The 17329-nt window shown below is 39.5% G+C and overlaps 1 protein-coding gene across 3 annotated transcripts in view; it reads right to left on the bottom strand.

Annotated features, from left to right (window-relative positions):
* The window catches only part of PPARGC1A (PPARG coactivator 1 alpha), a 624837-nt gene that overhangs the window by 267303 nt on the left and 340205 nt on the right, over nucleotides 1-17329 (bottom strand). The gene's annotated exons all lie outside the window — the stretch shown is intronic.

Genomic DNA, 17329 nt, shown 5'->3' with positions numbered 1-17329 from the left:
CTCTGTAATGACAAATGCATCATTCCTAATGCATTCATATTAACTGGCATTTTAACATAGTCTAACTGTCTAGAGAAGGGACCTAGTTGATCAGAGCACTATTCAGGATGTGCCCAAATTATGTCCAAACAAATCCTGAGAAGCAGTATAGCACAGGGGAAAGGGCATCACACTCAAGCTTTATTTCCTAGAGTGTCATAAAGTAACTAACTAACCTTGGACAAGTCATAGCCCCTCTCTAGACTTTGCTTTCTTCATTAATGGTATAAATGAATTGGTTTACATTATACGGAGTTTTTCCATTCTCACATTCCCTAATTCTAGGAACATAAACTTACCCATCAATTCGAATTAGTTATTTAGCATCATTTATGAATTTGAAATATTACATGGCAGTTTGAATAAGACTAAGTTTTTTTTTTTCCTTTACATTAAAGTTTATTGGGGCGACCGTTGTTAGTAAAGTTACATAGATTTCAGGTGTACAATTCTGTAATACATTATCTATATCTCACAAGGTGAACAGACTAAGTTTTTATTTTGTGTTTTTTTGTTTGTTTGGTTGATTTTATAGCCTGAAAAGCAGGAAGGGGTAATGTTATTTGCTGCTAAGGAATAAGGCTCAAAGAGGGGAGAGGTGGGCCAACAGTTTTTCATTGCAAGTCTTTTTGAAACATTTATTTTTTTAAAAAAAGAAGATATTATAAGCACATATTATTTTGACTTTAAAAATTTTTAAATTAAATCTAGAAGGGACTTTAGGTTACTTCCAATTCATATCTTGATTAATGGGGCTAGAAATACTGTTGAATTTTAGGCATGCATATTAATTTTACGCACATTTCACAAGGGTCACTGAGCAGATGAAATGGGGCTAAATGACCCTAATGCCCCTTCCAATGCCAAGTTCTATACTTATACCTCCTCTCCATTCTCTCATTTTCTCTCTGAACAATTCTCAGTTCCTGACTAATCTCTTCATCCTGGAAACTAGGCAGGTGGAAAGTTTCAACTTTTAAAGTTCATTTATGTTTGAGTCCTTCCAGAACAAAAGTTTTTTTTAAAAAAATTAATGAGATTAAAATAAAAATATTTTATTTCTTCTAAACCTCAAAAAAATCATTTAAAACGGATCTTGCATGAAATTTATCCCTTTAGGCTAAAATAAAGCATTCGAGTTTTTTGTTAAGGGAAACATTCCTTCAAACTGAAAGAAAACAGATCTGTAATGGAAATAGGAAAGCAGGCCTTGCAGTTGCAACCATCTACTATAACATTAAGATTCTGCATTTGTGAATTGCTCTAATTTTATGTACGTATATTATTCAACAAGAATAGCACTTCTTTTGTTTTATAGATTTTTTTCACTGATTTAATTGGTGATATAATTACTTGCTCTTATAAATCTGAAAATTAGGAATTCACACACACACACACACACACACACACACACACACACACACACACACACAAAGAGAAACTTGATTCTTAATGGCTTAGCTTTTCCCCCCCAGTATATTGTCATCCCTTCAGTGGCAATCTAGCGGCCCCGTGCCCGCAGTGATCAAAGATGTCTAAACTACCCTTCTTGAAACGAACATACAAACTTCTCCAGGCAACCTCAGGCAGTCTCAACATTTTGAATCACACTTGTCTGAAAGACTCCTGGTATTTTAAAAGGTTAAGGGGTGACTCAGCCTTGCTCAGAGATGCTAAAGCAATCCAGTGACTCCTGGAAGAGCCCACTGGTGCCAAGGAGACAAACCCAGGTAGAAACAGTGGTGCAATGCAGCTACACAGGGATTTGCTGGCCAAGTGCGACTTGCTACAGGGAATGTCAATAGGTGGGAATTCTTACAACACTCAGCGTCGCAATGACAACTCTGCACGTGGTTGCAAATTTAAGTTCAGCTAGAGTTGCACTTGACAGATGTAGAAACAATAGCTCCAAAGATAGCATGGAGGCCCGGGTATCTTTTAAAATGCTCCCTGATGCCTTCTCTCATTCAAGACAGAAAGATGATCAAGAAAAGTGATTTTTCTGAGAAACACATTTCCAGAGTATCCTGGTGAATGGCAGACTTTATCCATAATAAAAATGTGTGTGTGTGTTTTATGGGTTTGGAGGGAGGTTGGCAAAATGTTTGCAGGAGTCCAGAGGAGAAAGATCAAGCATAGTAGGGAGTTCCTGTTCACAAGCTATATTTCTGCTTTCCTTTCTCTTGAACCTTGACACCTCTCTGAACTCACCCTTATTCCTTAAACCCAAACTTCCAATAATGGAAACCAACCTCAGGTGACAACAGCCAAGAAGCCGTGAGCACGTACGACGTGCAGGTTCTTCCGGGGTGGCAGTGACGTGATGTGATGATGATGATGTGGTTTTCTTATTGAATCCTCACGGCAGCCCCGGGAGGCAGCTACCGTTAGCGTCATCATTTTACAGGTGGGAAAACACAGAGGTGGGAAAGCACAAAGAGGTAAAGTAAATTGTCAAGTTCTCAGAGCTTCTGAGATGTAAACCCAGGCAATCAGGACTTGTTAGCCAGTCGTGTGTCTTAGTTCGTGGAACGTGAGGCATGTTAGGGTGCCGGAGAGAGAAGATGGGTGTCTTTGGACTACCTATGGTGGCTCCTGGTGGGTGTCCAACACCACACCCAAAGGGAGACGTGAAACAGTACTTACAGCCTACATGCCCAATTCCTCCTCCTCACCTGTGTAGAGGGTTTTGTACAAGAAAATCATTACCAGAAGGAAGATTGGCCCAGCAAATGCTAGGAAGGGAGGATCCCAGCAAAGAGGATTTCTAGTAACTTGAAAACACCTGGAATGGGATTAAATTTCCTTTCACAAGGGGAAAGCAACATGACAGCCTTTGGGCCCAGAAGGACCTGAGAAGACACTACCTACTATTACCTGCGTGAGCTTGGGCACCCTACCGAGAACAAACTGCTCCATCCTTCAGTGCCCTCATCTCTAAATGGAAATAATTATGTAATTATATCTACAGGTTTGCCGTGAGAATTAAATGTAAACCACCACACACATGAGCAGCTTATTACCTCAGCTGTCTTCCCCCAGTGCTCTGATTAGTTCCTTCTTTATGTCACCTTTCTCCAAGGAAGTCACTTCTCCCGCACAATCCTTCCCCTTCCCTTCCCTCCCCTATTCTTGCTACTGTGAAATCAGTCTTGCCCTTTCATTCCTTCATAAGATTTCTCTGAAATTTTGAAAAATGTATTCTCCCTGTGATAACTCTGATTGACTGAAGTTATTTGCCCCATGCAATGGGCTACAAATAATTGGATCCTTTGGCCCTTAAGCATCTGCCTGACCAAGTATTTCCTTCATCCCTAACTTTGCACAGAGAGCTACTGGGGTGTTTTGAAGGACACTATGAAAAAAGCACACGAATGGGAAGCTGCCGCCTTCTCTAAGTGGCAGAGTGCTTTCCCAGGAAGCAGAAGGAAGACCTTCCTGGCACCCCTCACAGCTTCTAGCTTTTTGCTCTGGAGATACCTGAGCCCTCATCATCCCTCCCTTCCCTTCAAATCCCAGAGGACAAATAGCAGTTTCAGGTGAGAGAGAAAAATGCATCATTTCCCTAGAGGGGAAGACAAATACTCCCCCCTCTGCGAAAACCTTCAGGTTTATATGAGCCCATCTCCACCTCATATATCAGGGAACAGAGCTTGTCATCAAATAATACATCATGTTTTGAAAATACTCTGTACCACGACTGGTGTGTTTCTTAAGAACAAGAAAATTGCCATATGGGCTTCACATTATAGACCAAGCAACGTAGGGGTCCATTCTGCTTCCTTGTGGAAAATGTGTGATTGGTGGTGGTCTCGACCAGAGTCACCTCTAAAGGCAAGGGATCAAGGTCAAGCATCCCACTTTGGCATAGCAACTTCTTGGAATTGGCACCCATGAAATTTTCAAATAATTCTCAAGCCTACTTTCATACTCAGAAATGTTCCATGAAATATTCTGTGGGTCACTGAAGAAATAACAAACCTTGTAATATATTACTACTACTAATTTTGCTCCAATTGTTAAAGACCGCTGCACAGTCAGGGCCAGTTTCTAACCCACGCTAGTGGTTGGTGAAAGCATGAGACCTAAAATGGGTACCACATCATTTCAACTGGTTTCCCTACATATCTCCACGCTCCTCTCATATTTTTATATCATAGTTCCCCACAGCCATGTAATGTCATTTCAACGTTACAAATATGTTCTGAAGGTACAATATTTGCAGTGAGTTACTGGGATCACTGCTCCCCTTGCTCTCTACCCCACAATTATGCTTTTCTACTGCCATAATCATTCACATGTCCTAAGCTCTTGTATAAGCCAGGCACTGCATTCACCCTTTTATGTTCATCATCTGATTTAATGCTATGAGATACCTATGATTTATATTCCCATTTTACAGATGAGAAAACCGAAACCTGGATAGATGAAGTCACTTGCCCAAGATCAGACAGCTAATCAGTGGAAGAGTCAGCCCTCAAACCCAGACCCAGTGTAACAACAAAGCCAGCCCCCTCAAATCACAATTTACATAGGAATTCTGTCTATTCTTATAAAACAGTTTTCTCAACAGCACAATTCCTGCTTCTAAGAATGAAACTCACATAAAACCCATAAGGAAAATCACTGGTTACTTGTTTTAATTCAATACAAGTTTACAGAGAATGAAGTTTATATTTAATCGACCCACCAGGAAGCGTGGAAAGTACTAGGGAAAAGCAGAGGATGTTTTCTTCTGCTCTGCATTGCCTTAGTTTGCTCCAATTGTTTTTTTATTTCTGCTTTTCTCTCTCTTTCATATTAGAGACCGTCCAGTAATAGCTGGTCATCTGCCCCTTTTCAGCGTAAAACATTCAAGGCTGACTGGACATTCCAGGAGCATGGGAAGGACTGACAAACGGTGGGCTGTCCTTCAGTGTCACATGGGTGAGAGTTGGCCTTTCCATAGCAGACCTTTTCTTTTGGACTGGTCAGTTTTCCCAGAAAGGAATCCTTCACTTTTCTCTCTGGCAGAGCATAAGGCAAGCTGCCAACACGTTGGAAAAAAAGAGAACTGGGGTCTCACTGTTCAGTATACAGACTTTCATTTGAAACCTCCTTATATTCAATTCATTGTTACCTACGACTTGTCCCCCCCATGGTGCCTGACTGCCCTCCAGTGCAAATCTTTCCTCGATCAACTTCATTAGGGACATGAACTAAGTTTTCTGCCGTGGTCCACTGGGATGTCGCTTCTTTGCTCTTTCTGTATACTTTCAGCTTGTTCACATATGTTCCATTCTACTCCTTACCCTCACCTTCTAAGGTTCCTGGTACATTCAACTCCTGAGCAGTTCCAGAATTCGGCAGTGCCAAGCACCATGCTTTTTGTTGATTCCTCCCCCTACAATCTTAAATTTCACTCTTATTCTAATGCAGTGCCTCAGTTACCATTTGTTTATTCTCTTTTGAGCTTTCAAACTGTAGTTGACATTTGTTCACCAATGTCATCTCTTCTTTTTGTTTAATTCTTTATTCTCTGAGGTTTAAACCTTGTTTATATCTTTACTATCCTTTGTTGGGTTTCAGGTATCATATTTAATCCAAAGTATATTTTCCACTATCCTCACTTACTATTATATCAAGAGCATTCTCCCCTATAGTAAATATTGAAAACACCATTTTTGATGAGTATATCATATTATGTCTAACTGTTAATCTCTAATGGGATACTTAAGATGAGTCAAATTTTTATTATTATAAATATCAAAATAAACGTCCTTTTACATGAAGTTATATCTTTGTCTCTGATAACTTCTGTAAGATCTATTTCTAGAATAATAAGTCAAGTTTTTTAAAAAAAAATAACCTATTGATACATTATTATCTAGTTGATTTCCAAAAAGGTAGTAATAATTTACACCCCCAAAAGGCAGAGGCAGTAGCTGTGGGGGATCCATCCCACCATCACCAATATCATCATCACATTATTGTTCCTCAAAATCTTTACCAGTTGTGTCTCCTTATTGTTTTAAATTGGATTTCTCTGCTAAGAACTATGACTACAACTTTTTTCATATATTTATTGGTTACATATATATCTCCTGTTAATTGCTTACACCAAACTAATTTTTTTCTAGTGAAATGTTAAGGTTATTTCTTACTTGTATGAACTCTTAATTTGTAAAAGATATCAAGCCTTTTAGACCAGATTTGCCAAAAATATTTTTCCACTTTATTATTTGATTGTGTTTGTTAGTTTATTACATTTCTGACATAGTAATTTTTTCAATTTTTACATAATGAAAATCATCACTCTTTTCCTCTATGCTTAGAAAGCCTTCCCATTCCAAGATCAGATAAATATTACCCTACATTTTCTCCTTTTATTTATGTGTTTTGAATTTTTTACATTTTACTCTTTTCCCTCTAGAATTTAATTTTAGTATTTTCTCCCGACCAGGTAACTCAACAACACTTACTGCATAGTTGTCAGTTCTGGCACTAATATGTAATCTAACCTTGAGCACATTCCTATTCTATGCTCTTATTTTTACTAGAATCCTTTTCTGGCCTCTTTCAAACCCCTTTGTCCATTGATTCTTACTCCACAACATCCTGTTTTAATTACCATAACTTTATAGTACATTACAATATCTATTAGAGAAAAGCCTGTTTCACTGCTCTTCTTTTTAAATATAGTTTTTAGCTCTTTCAATCTATTTATTATTCAAGATGAACTTTAGACTACTTGGTCAAGTTTCCAGAAAACAACAGGAGTGACATGATTTCAATTAAAAATTGCATTAAATATGTACATTCATTTGAGAAGAATTAAAGTGTTGACAGTATTCATTCCCCTTTTCTAGGAAGATGACACCTTTACCCATGTAGCCAAGACTTCTTTTATGTCTTCTATTAAAATTTTACTGTTTTCTTCATACCGTGTCTATGTTATTACTTACTGAGTTTATTCCTAATAGTTTATATTTTAATGCTATTTTCAATGATTTTTATCTTCCTATTTTCTAACTGGTTATCACTACTATACCAGAAAATTATTAATTTTTGCATATTTATGTTGAATCAACTAACGCAACTCTCATTCTTCTAAGATATTTTGATATTTCTAAATTTTCTTAACTTTCCTAAGTAATCAATAATGTTGCCTCATAATGTGACCATTTTTGTCTCTTCTTTATCTTACTTTCGTCCTATGCATTAGTAGGTTGGCATGAATAAAACTGTGAACAGTATTGCTATGGTCTTCGACTAAATGGAAACACCTTTACCATTAGAATGCTAATTGCTAATTTTAATTTTCTATATACTAGTCACTTTGCCAAGAGATTTAGGTATATTACTTCCTTTCATCTTCATAATCATTTTAGAAGAAAGTTACTATTGTAATCCTATTTTTTTAAAGGTACTGAAATGAAGACTTCAAAGCAGAAAAACATCCAAGGTTATCCAACTAGTCAATGGTAAAACAGGATCCAACTTCACATTGGTCCAATTCCAGATCTCATGCTGTGAGTAATATAACTAACATTATATTCTAGAATTTCAAATAAGTATAACTTGGTGATAGGAGTTTTTAAAGGTGACTATGAGGGATTTAATTTTTTTTTTTTTTTTTTTGGTTGAGAAAGGAGATGGGAGAGAGAAGAGTAGATTAATTCTAGGAGATGAAATTAGAGATAAAGAGTACGTTATAATGGTGCAGGAAAAGAACAACATAAGACACTTCCCCATAGTTCCACAAGTTCTGTGTGAATTACTAAGGAAAAGAAAATATTTCAAAGACCTATGCAGCTAAGAGTTTATTATTACTCCCACACAAATAACAAAGCTGTATTATGTGACCTCTTGACCATTTCAGTTTCTAGAAATTTCTCAAGAAAACCTTTTGGTCTCATTAGTTCAGCTCTCTGAATCACTGAAACTTTGATTCACCCACAAGGTGGGATTGAGGTGATGCGTGCTATTTAAATCTTGGCAAGGAGCTGTTGCAGGAAACCGTGTGCCTTCTTTTCCAGGGTGGAAAAAAAAAAAAAAAAAAGGAATCCAGCAATGCTAAAAATAAAGTCCCTTAGAGTGTTACACAAAATTATGTATTTCTGCAGCATATCCCCGGATTACTGACTGTGTAATAGCCCTGCCAGACTCCCATCACTGCACGATGCCCAGGCCGGAAACATGATGATCTGCGTGGAGAAAGGTGAACATCTTGCTTTTTCACCAGACATTTATATTGTTGGTGCTGATGGGGAACCTCTTCCTTAGAAATGATTACATAAAGTTTTTGGCTTTAAATGTCATACTTTTTCAAAGAAGAGGACAATTGATTGGGGCTAATTAAGTATTCATTGAAGAACAGTTTTGTTTGTTGCTTGTTTGTTTGTTGGTTTGTTTGTTTTACAAGCTTTGGAAAAGCTGACCCTTGACAAGTGAACAGAGAGGCAGTTCGATCTGAGCGAATAAGCACAGGTTTGCACTTCAGACCCAGGTTCTAGTTCTGGTTCTGCTGGACAAGACTCCTAACCTGTCAGCACCCTGTTTAATCATTTGACAATTGGTAATAATACTACTGTTGCCAGTCCCTTCCTAGGGCTTCCAGGAGATTGAAAAAGGAGTATAAGTGGAAAAGTGCTTTCGGAAACTGAAACATACTTGACATGTGTAAGGAAAGATCCAACAGTTTCCAGGATGCTCTCCCTAAAGAGCAGTCATATTTGTTGCTCACCCAAACTCCTCTGAAAAAGACAAATAGTCATCAACAGTAATGGAGTTCTGCCAAGAGCCAGCCGTTTCCATTTCAATTCAAAGCCCTGGAGGCAGCAAACTTTCAGTCCAGGCACTATCCCCAAGTTTCCACTAAATTTGACTGTTTTCCTAAAACATGTGGTTTGCATTTGAACAGAAGCATCAGGCTATGCCTGATCATATTACCCTGGCAGGTGGACATAATCACAATTGAAAGGCTAAAGAAGAAATGACCTATTTTACATGGACTTTGTAAGAGGTGATGGAGATGCCACATAAGCCCAGGATACTTGGTAACTCAAGCTTTGAGTCACCACGTGGCTCCTTCCTCCCCGCGATCCCTCGTCCAGTCATTTCTTTATACACTCTACAGTGGCTCTGTGTACTGGGGACTGAGTTTAAATTGAGCTTAAGACAGGGGCCATGGAATGATTGAGTAGTGAATTAGATAGAAAATTGTGGCTTTTGTGCCCTAAGTGAGAATAGCTGCATTCAACCAGCTGCTACAACTTGAGTATTTCTCACTTCTTTTGACATTTTTTTCAACAGGGGGACTTGATGTAAAACATATTTGTCTCTTTAGATACTCAAGAGCTGCCTTTCCCCTAACCTTCTTTTAAAAATCTGCCCTCCACCTCTCGAATGTTTTTTAGCCATTGTCAGCACGAATTGCAACCTGCGTAAGTCAACACTCAAGAAAGAGCTCAAGAAGAAAACAGTGTAAGTCTTAAACTCGCTCAAGGTTCATCGGGCCCCAGTCGGAATAATCGGCCGTGAACGTGGCACACAGGCACACAGGAAGCGAATGTAAAAGGCAAAGACACCACTGGGAGAATTTGGTTCTCGTATTGGTTTTGGGGGGTTTTACACAAAATCGTTCTCTTCCCAAGAGGGGCTCGAAATTGAGTCAAATTTGAAAATGGCAAAATCCCTGGATTCATTTATTTGCCTTTGTTCATTCGTGTATAAGCATAACTGGTTGTCCTAGAACAGGCAGACGAGGGCACTGGTTGAACATGGCAAACTTGATTTCAACACACACGACTTAAGCGTACTTGAGGCCTGGTCCTATGCTAGGCCATGAGCGAAATAGGAAAATGAGTAAGATTCAGGTTCTGGCCTCCAGGGATTAACACATAACTCTGATCCAAGACAGAGTAAAAACACTATTAGAAGAGAGACCTGAAATGCTTTGGCAGCCTCCAGAACTGAGCTACAGCATGGATGGATGAGGTGAAGGATAAAGCAAATGCCTCCACAAGGCTTCCAACTCCATTCACAATCTCATCACCCCCCTGGAAGGACCTCTTCCCCATCTCACTGCCCATCACACCACATGGCACAGCCAGCCACTCACCATTTTTAAAACATGGGCCCAACATTTATTCTTCTAGTTCTTTGTTCATAAGGTTCCCTCTGACTAAAATACCTTTCACCCTCTTCGCCACCTAGCCAGCCCTTAATCTTCTCCTAAACTCCAACTCAGTGATCTGTCGGGTGCAAATGAACAATGAGATGTCATCCCAAGGTCCCTCCCAGCATTCTAAGTCAATGACATGTGAAGAAGTACATGAAACAGTTCACCTCCCTCGATTCCTGAAGCCCTTCCTGTTGCCCTGACATGTAATTCCTCTTGGTCCTCTGAACTTCCATCCCACAAGCTCAGACAGCACTACAGCACCGAACATAGTTCTCTGTTTATTAGTTTATCCTTCCAAGTAGAGTGGGTATGACTCAAGGGCAAGGTCTGCATCTTATTTCATTTTTTATTTTATTTAACAGTTACATGACTAAAACTATGCGTCAACCACTATTCCAGGTGCATTCCGCGTATCTATCCATTTAACCCTCACAACAGCCCTAAGAGATAGATACTATTGTTTTCTCATTTTGCCCATGAGGGAACTGAGACTTAGAAACTTTAAGTAAAATGCAGGGTCATACAGCTGGTAAGCAGTAATCCAGGATATGAACCAGTCTCTTCAGTGCTACATTATGCTGTTGTTATTTATTATTGTACCCTCAGGGCTTTTCCCAGAATTCTAGTATTTAAAATGTTAAGCTCAATAAATGTGCATTAGCTGACAAAATACAGGAGCAGATGGTCACCACTGGTGAGCCTTTGCTACATACTCCTGAAACCTTCTAGGCTGTGGAAGTTAAAGGTAATGAAAAGGCTTGGAGAAGGTTCCGAGAAACTCAAGGAGATGGAAATGAAGAATTACACCTGAGGACTTGGGTTGCTTAGCCTTGAGAAGCAAAAGCTGGAGGCTGCTTTCATAATGATCTTCAAGGCCAGGAAGGCTGACTCCTGGGGACAGTGACTGAGCTGTTTTTCTCCACCTCCAGGGAGAATGAAAGAGCGGAACTGGTCCTAAGCTGCAACAGGAGTGGTTAAATCCACCGTGAGGAAGAATGTTGAAGGATTGTTCATGAGACCTCAGAGTGACTTACAGAGAGAAGTTATTTAAGCTCATCCGTCTTCAGCCTTTTGGACTTGCTTCTGCTCAGAGTGAGGATCATGTATGGTGAAAACAAACAATGGCATGTCATCCCAAGGTCTCGTGTAGCCTTATAAATCTATGATATTTGAATCTAAGAAATACATCAAACACTTCACCTTCCTTGACCAAATGAATGAACGAATGAATGAGTCCCATACAATTGAAAAGACAACAACAAAAAATTACAACCCACAAGGAAAGGGGTCTTCTCAAACATACCATTGTGCCACAAATGTAGCCATAAAAGAAAGAACAGAATTTCTTTGTTGACAAAACTAAATTCTTACAGTGTCTACATTCAAACCATAGCTTGCTAAGTCCATCCGGCTTTGACATAGACTTACCACTGGTCAGGCTACATCCTCAGGTGCTGATTGGGACCCATCACCCCAATTTCCTCATTAGACAGATGACATTAGTATCTTGCTGTAGATTTCTCTAAACATGATATAAACTCAAAATACGAACCACTATTCCATCGATCCCAATGTTAAGGTGCTTCAAACATGAAGACAAGAATCCTTTCCTGAGAGTAGGGACCAACCCCAACCCTATTTATTTTCCTTTCTATGTGGAAACTGCAACAACAAAGTAGTAATGGAATTGGAAGGGAAGGTAGAGAATACACAAAAATCTTTCTGTAGTTGGTATTATTTCTCACGTACACTTTTGCTTTCTTTTCGGTTGACAGAAATAAAATCTTACACTTGTAATATGCTTTCCATCAGACAGAATTATTTCAAACACACATTATGTCACTGAATTTTTACCTAGGAGGTGGGCATTTTGTTTTTCATCTTACAGAGGAGGAAACAGCTCAGAGAGGTGAGGGACTTGCCTGAGATAACATGTCTAGGACAAGTTGACTTTCCCCAGTCAGACCTACCATTTCCCATACACCATCCCCTGCTGGGCACAGACCTGCCAGGTGATGGGCCTGCCCTGCTAGATGCCTCCTTCACCATGTGTAACCTCTGCTGGGAGCTGTGGAGTTGGCCTACACCACCTTGACAAACTCACTCTCAAAATCTCAGGAGACCCGCTGACCCCAGAGACATGTACAAGAGAACGTCCTGTCTGGATATGTGGATAAGCACAACATTGCCACCATCAGTGAAGTTGTGAGCCCGGAATCTAACTCAGGGTTTCACTACTTGCAAATCGTACTCCTCCTTAAAAACTTGGCTCAAAGGCCATCCACTCTGTGGAATTGTCCTTGCTCCCTAGCTCCACGTAGATGGCCATCATCCCAGTGCACGTACAAGCTCTAGATCCAAGCTGCTTTGGCCTAGGTCCCATGCACCTGTTAAGTTATCTTAACCTCTTTGAAACGTCCTCTCCTACAACATGAAGATACTACTTGTATCTCCCTAATGCCGCAGTGGTGAAGATTCTACAACTACAAGTTCATGTAAGAAGATTATATGAGTTCAAATGCTTAAAATAGCACTTGGCACAAAGTAAGCTCTTCGTCAATGTTAACTCTTCCTGAGGTTATTACCGTCTCTGGATTTTCTGAATCCTCACAGGGTCTTGTTTATTCTCCTGGCATAAAACTATCTATATATTCATTTTCCTTATAACTCTGCTGCACTATTTTGTTAGTTATTATCTACCCAATCTTAAGCCCAGACACCATCTTCTCTGGTAATTTCTTTGCAGATGGTGGTACCTATATTCACCTTGCCACTGTAAAGAGAAACGTGGGGGGTCATTTGACTCTTGTCAAAGCCTTACACTTTATATCAATCACTTGTCAAATCCTGACGCTGGTATCTTCTACATACTTCTAAATCTACTGTTCTCTCTCCATGTTCTTTCCATGGTCCAGCCAGCTCTCACTTGAAGTGGTGAACCAGCTTCTTAATTGGGCGTCTGGACTCTAGTCTTATTATACCACAATTTATTTTCACACTGAAGCAAGAATAATCTTACCTTTCTTCATTTTTCCCCCTCTCTGCTTACAGCCTATCTGTGGCTCTCCACTGCCATTTGAAACTATTTGGTCTGACCGCACAGCAACTTTCTCCTTCCTGCCTCTTTAGACTCATCTTCACTACTTCTGCCTCACCCTAAAAGGCTAGTACCAAAGGACAACTGGCTCTTGGCCTAAATAGTTATTTGTCTGGCTTAACTCCTTCTCTTAGTTTAATTAGCTCTGGTATTACTCCCTCCGTGCAACCTCTTAGACAGATTGGAGGCCACTCCTCAGTGCTTCCATGACACATGGAGCATTTTTCCAACCAGCTGTGCGCTCCCTACCACGACCTCAAGTTCAACGGTTATAACATCTCTGATCACTTTTTCATCCACTTAGTGTGGATGTACTTTGCACATAGTAGGTATTCAAAAAACAAAATAAAACAAACAAAAAAACACTGAATGGCTGAAGTCGTTAAATAGATTATAGATAGGTGGTAACTGGCACATACAGTGCACAATATGGTCACTAAACATTACTTGTTGAAGTGTTCTTCGAAGTATTTTTCATAAATTAACTCATTTAATCCTCACAACAACTTTATAAGGTAGCTAGGATAATTATCTCCATTTTATAGGTGAGAAAACTGAAGCACTGAGAAGTCAAAAACTTTACCAATATCGTGTTTCCCCGAAAATAAGACCTAGCCGGACAATCAACCCTAATGCATCTTTTGGAGCAAAAATTAATATAAGACCTGGTCTTATAAGCTATTATATGATATTATATTATATTACATTATATTATATAAGATCCAGTCATATATTATAGTAAAATAAGGCCAGGTCTTATATTAATTTTTGCACCAAAAGACACATTAGAGCTGATGGTCTGGCTAGGTTTTAGTTTCAGGGAAACACGGTATTACATAGTTAGAAATTAAGGACACCAATGTTAGAATCCAGAAGTCTGGCTGTCAATCTTGTTCTTGACCCTGATGCTACAACTCCTATCCAGATAGGGGTACATGATAAATAAACAGCAACAGATGATATATTCTAGTCCCAATTCTGCAGGTGAGAAAGTTGAGGTAGAGGAAGTTTAGGGAGAAGCGATCCAGGGAAAAGGAAGAAGGCTGACCAGGGAGATCATCATCCCCGATCCTTACTAACTCAGGGCAATTGCTTAGCCTCCTTCAGCCTCCATTCTTCTTCAAGTGTAATGTGAAGATCAGACCACGTCTCAGTTCCCTTCCAGATCAAATTGGCAATTCCCTTCCGTTAGGTAAACACCATTAAGGGATGAGTGTGTGCCAGGCTCAGTGCTAAGTGCAGAGACACAAAGACCAAATGTATCTCTGTCCTGGAGGAATCCATCTTTTTGTGGAGGAGACAAGCACAGACAGACAATATCTATAGACGAGTTCACAATGGCCACACTGCAATTACATCGGTTATTTGAAAGGGAACCAACCCAAGATAAAACGCTATCCAGAAATGAGTCATCAGTACCTCCATAATGTCTTTTCAACTAACAATTGCCCAGAACAATGAAGCATTCTCAAGTCTCCTCCCATCTACCCTCCAGGGCCCCACTCAAGCATCATCACCTTCCTTTACAAGAGAAGAAACAAAGGCACTGCCTCAAGTAAGTCTGCCAGTCGACAGGCAGTTACCTGGTGGTAGAAGCTACTGCCATCTCCATTCCTGAGCTCCTCCCAGACCTGAGGTGGGCTATACAAGACAGGTGATGTTGGTTTTCCAGTACAGGTTACTCGCTTCAATGGATTTTCAGATTTACAGCTGATTCTTGAAATTGTATCTAGTTCATTTCCAACTCCATGGATAAGCTGGTTCATTTAAGGCAAACAGCATCCAATAAAAATACATTCTGAAGAAGTCAATGAGCAGGGTATTTTTGCCCACCTCTAATTTATTTTTTAAAAAATACTATCAGGGGAATTTCTCAAGGACCAATTCTCATCGTATCATTGTGAGATGAGATAGTTAAAATAAGTATGATCAAAATATAATTTGAAAATACACTCTGAGAGTTAGCCTTATATAAGAGTATAGTCTTCAGGGCCAAGCAGGTCTATATTCAATTTCAGCATCTCAGTAACTGTGCGACCTTGGGCACATTCCCTAACACCTCTGAGCCTCAGTTTCCCCATATGTACAATAGGAATAAATCAGAGCCCTTAAAAGAATTAAAAACGTAGCTTAGTGACTGGTATAGAGTAAGGGTTAAAAAATAAACTATTAAAAAACATTTTATTAAAGTCTTAATGATTCAGAGATTGATTATTCCATTAGAAGAACGGCATGCTTTTCCCTTTCTTCCTCTTGCTTCCTGCCTGCCCACGTCACAGCTGCTCATAAGCTATTATTCCATAAGATAAAAAATGAGATAAAATTCAGTTCAGATGGCACAGCAACCAAAATGGGAAGAACAATAGGCATTGGAGTCAAACAGGTGTGGGGTGGAATACTGAGTGGCTTTGGACAGGTTATGTAACCACCTTAAGTCTTAATTTCTTCATCTATAAAATGAGGAGTAATCAGATCTACCTCCTAGGCTTCTTAGAAAGATCGGTGTGTGTGTGTGTGTGTGTGTGTGTGTGTGTGTGTGTGTGTGTGTGTGTTCAAACACATGCACACATAAAACCCTGGCACTGTGATTGGTCAATAATAAATAGTCAGGTAGGAAAGTATTGGATCAGTTTCAATAAGAAATGTAGCATTTGGCTAAATTAAAGCATGAGCATCAATCACAATTTGTTTTTAAAACTTCTGCCAACAGCTTCACCACCATGGATGGCCAAGAGAAGTCCCTCTCATGACAAAGGTCTTGTGTCTAGTGCAATCAGATTTCATTTCCTCCCTTAGGGACAGCTTGAGTATCAGCTTGAAATGGGATAACTGTTCAGGTGGTGTCCCAGCATGGCAATACAGGTGACGGGAGAGTGGGGGCAGCAGGTAGGCCTCATGGAGGGCTTGAGGGCCAGAAGCAGGTCCAGCTGGAGCTGACACCTTATGACATCCTTTCCACCCAATGCCATGATGCCATTAACAAGAGTCAGCAAGACCAAATGAGAGAGTAGGATGGTCCCTTCATAACCACTACCTTCACTAGCTCTAGGGAGAGCTTCGGTTATCACAATAAAAATGACAGGGGTTGACCAGCTGTACAAGCTGTACTCTTTGGAGGTAGAGGCAAGCAGCACAGAGAATATTTTCACTATCTGCCTTTGGGAAAATTATCAAGCCAAAGATTCATGAGATGCTGACATTGGTAGGATGCATGCTTTTTTATATAAACATTTTGATTTCATGTTTCTAGTTTTGTTCACAGAGATCTCTGAGTCATCAGCTCACATCCTTTCTCCCTTCATCCTCCTTAGAGATGATGACTACATGTAAGATGCCGATTTTCCAAAGGAAAACATGGAAACAAAAGACAAAAATCCAAAAGTCACATCAACGTACCATAAAATATCTGAATATCTGTATAACCCCCCTGGAGACCCACTGTGTGACATCCTCAATATAGCACACAGAGATACGTTTTGAATCCCTTCTTACTTACTAAATAATGCTCCCACTCAAAGTGGAAGGACTTCAATTTCATGATAGGCTGGAGGATGTTTTTCTGAAGCTCCTTATTTAATGTCATCACAGTGTTTAGAACAAAACATATCTGTCGATATTGGTACTACATTTTGCTGAAACTTCTATTGCAAAGGAGAAATCTTATGAAAAGTTTCTCTTTTTATAAAAAGGGCGAATTATTTTTAAATATGGATGTTGAAAATCAAATCATTCTGAATCATGAATCATCATGTTTACATGAAACTTTCTTCTGTGGACAAAATGAAAGATCATGGTTTCACTTTATCCAACACCACCCATAAGAAATGCTTCACGCATGGAAGTGTTCTTTTTCTTTTTCCATAAGGCAGCAGCATTTTTTTTAAAAAAAAAAAAAGCAAAAAAATAAAAGCTCTGGCATCACTCTTCAATATTGTTGTCTAATTAAATGGCAATGGAGTGGATGCATAAAAATATGCATCAGAGGTGTGTAATGTGTAATGTGAAGAAGAGTAATCAAAGCCATTCAA

The sequence above is a fragment of the Rhinolophus sinicus genome, chromosome 1, assembly GCF_057876585.1.
Source record: "Rhinolophus sinicus isolate RSI-liver-muscle chromosome 1, RSI-T2T, whole genome shotgun sequence".
NCBI classification, from domain to species: Eukaryota; Metazoa; Chordata; class Mammalia; order Chiroptera; family Rhinolophidae; genus Rhinolophus; species Rhinolophus sinicus.
This window is presented reverse-complemented; position numbering and strand designations above follow the sequence as displayed.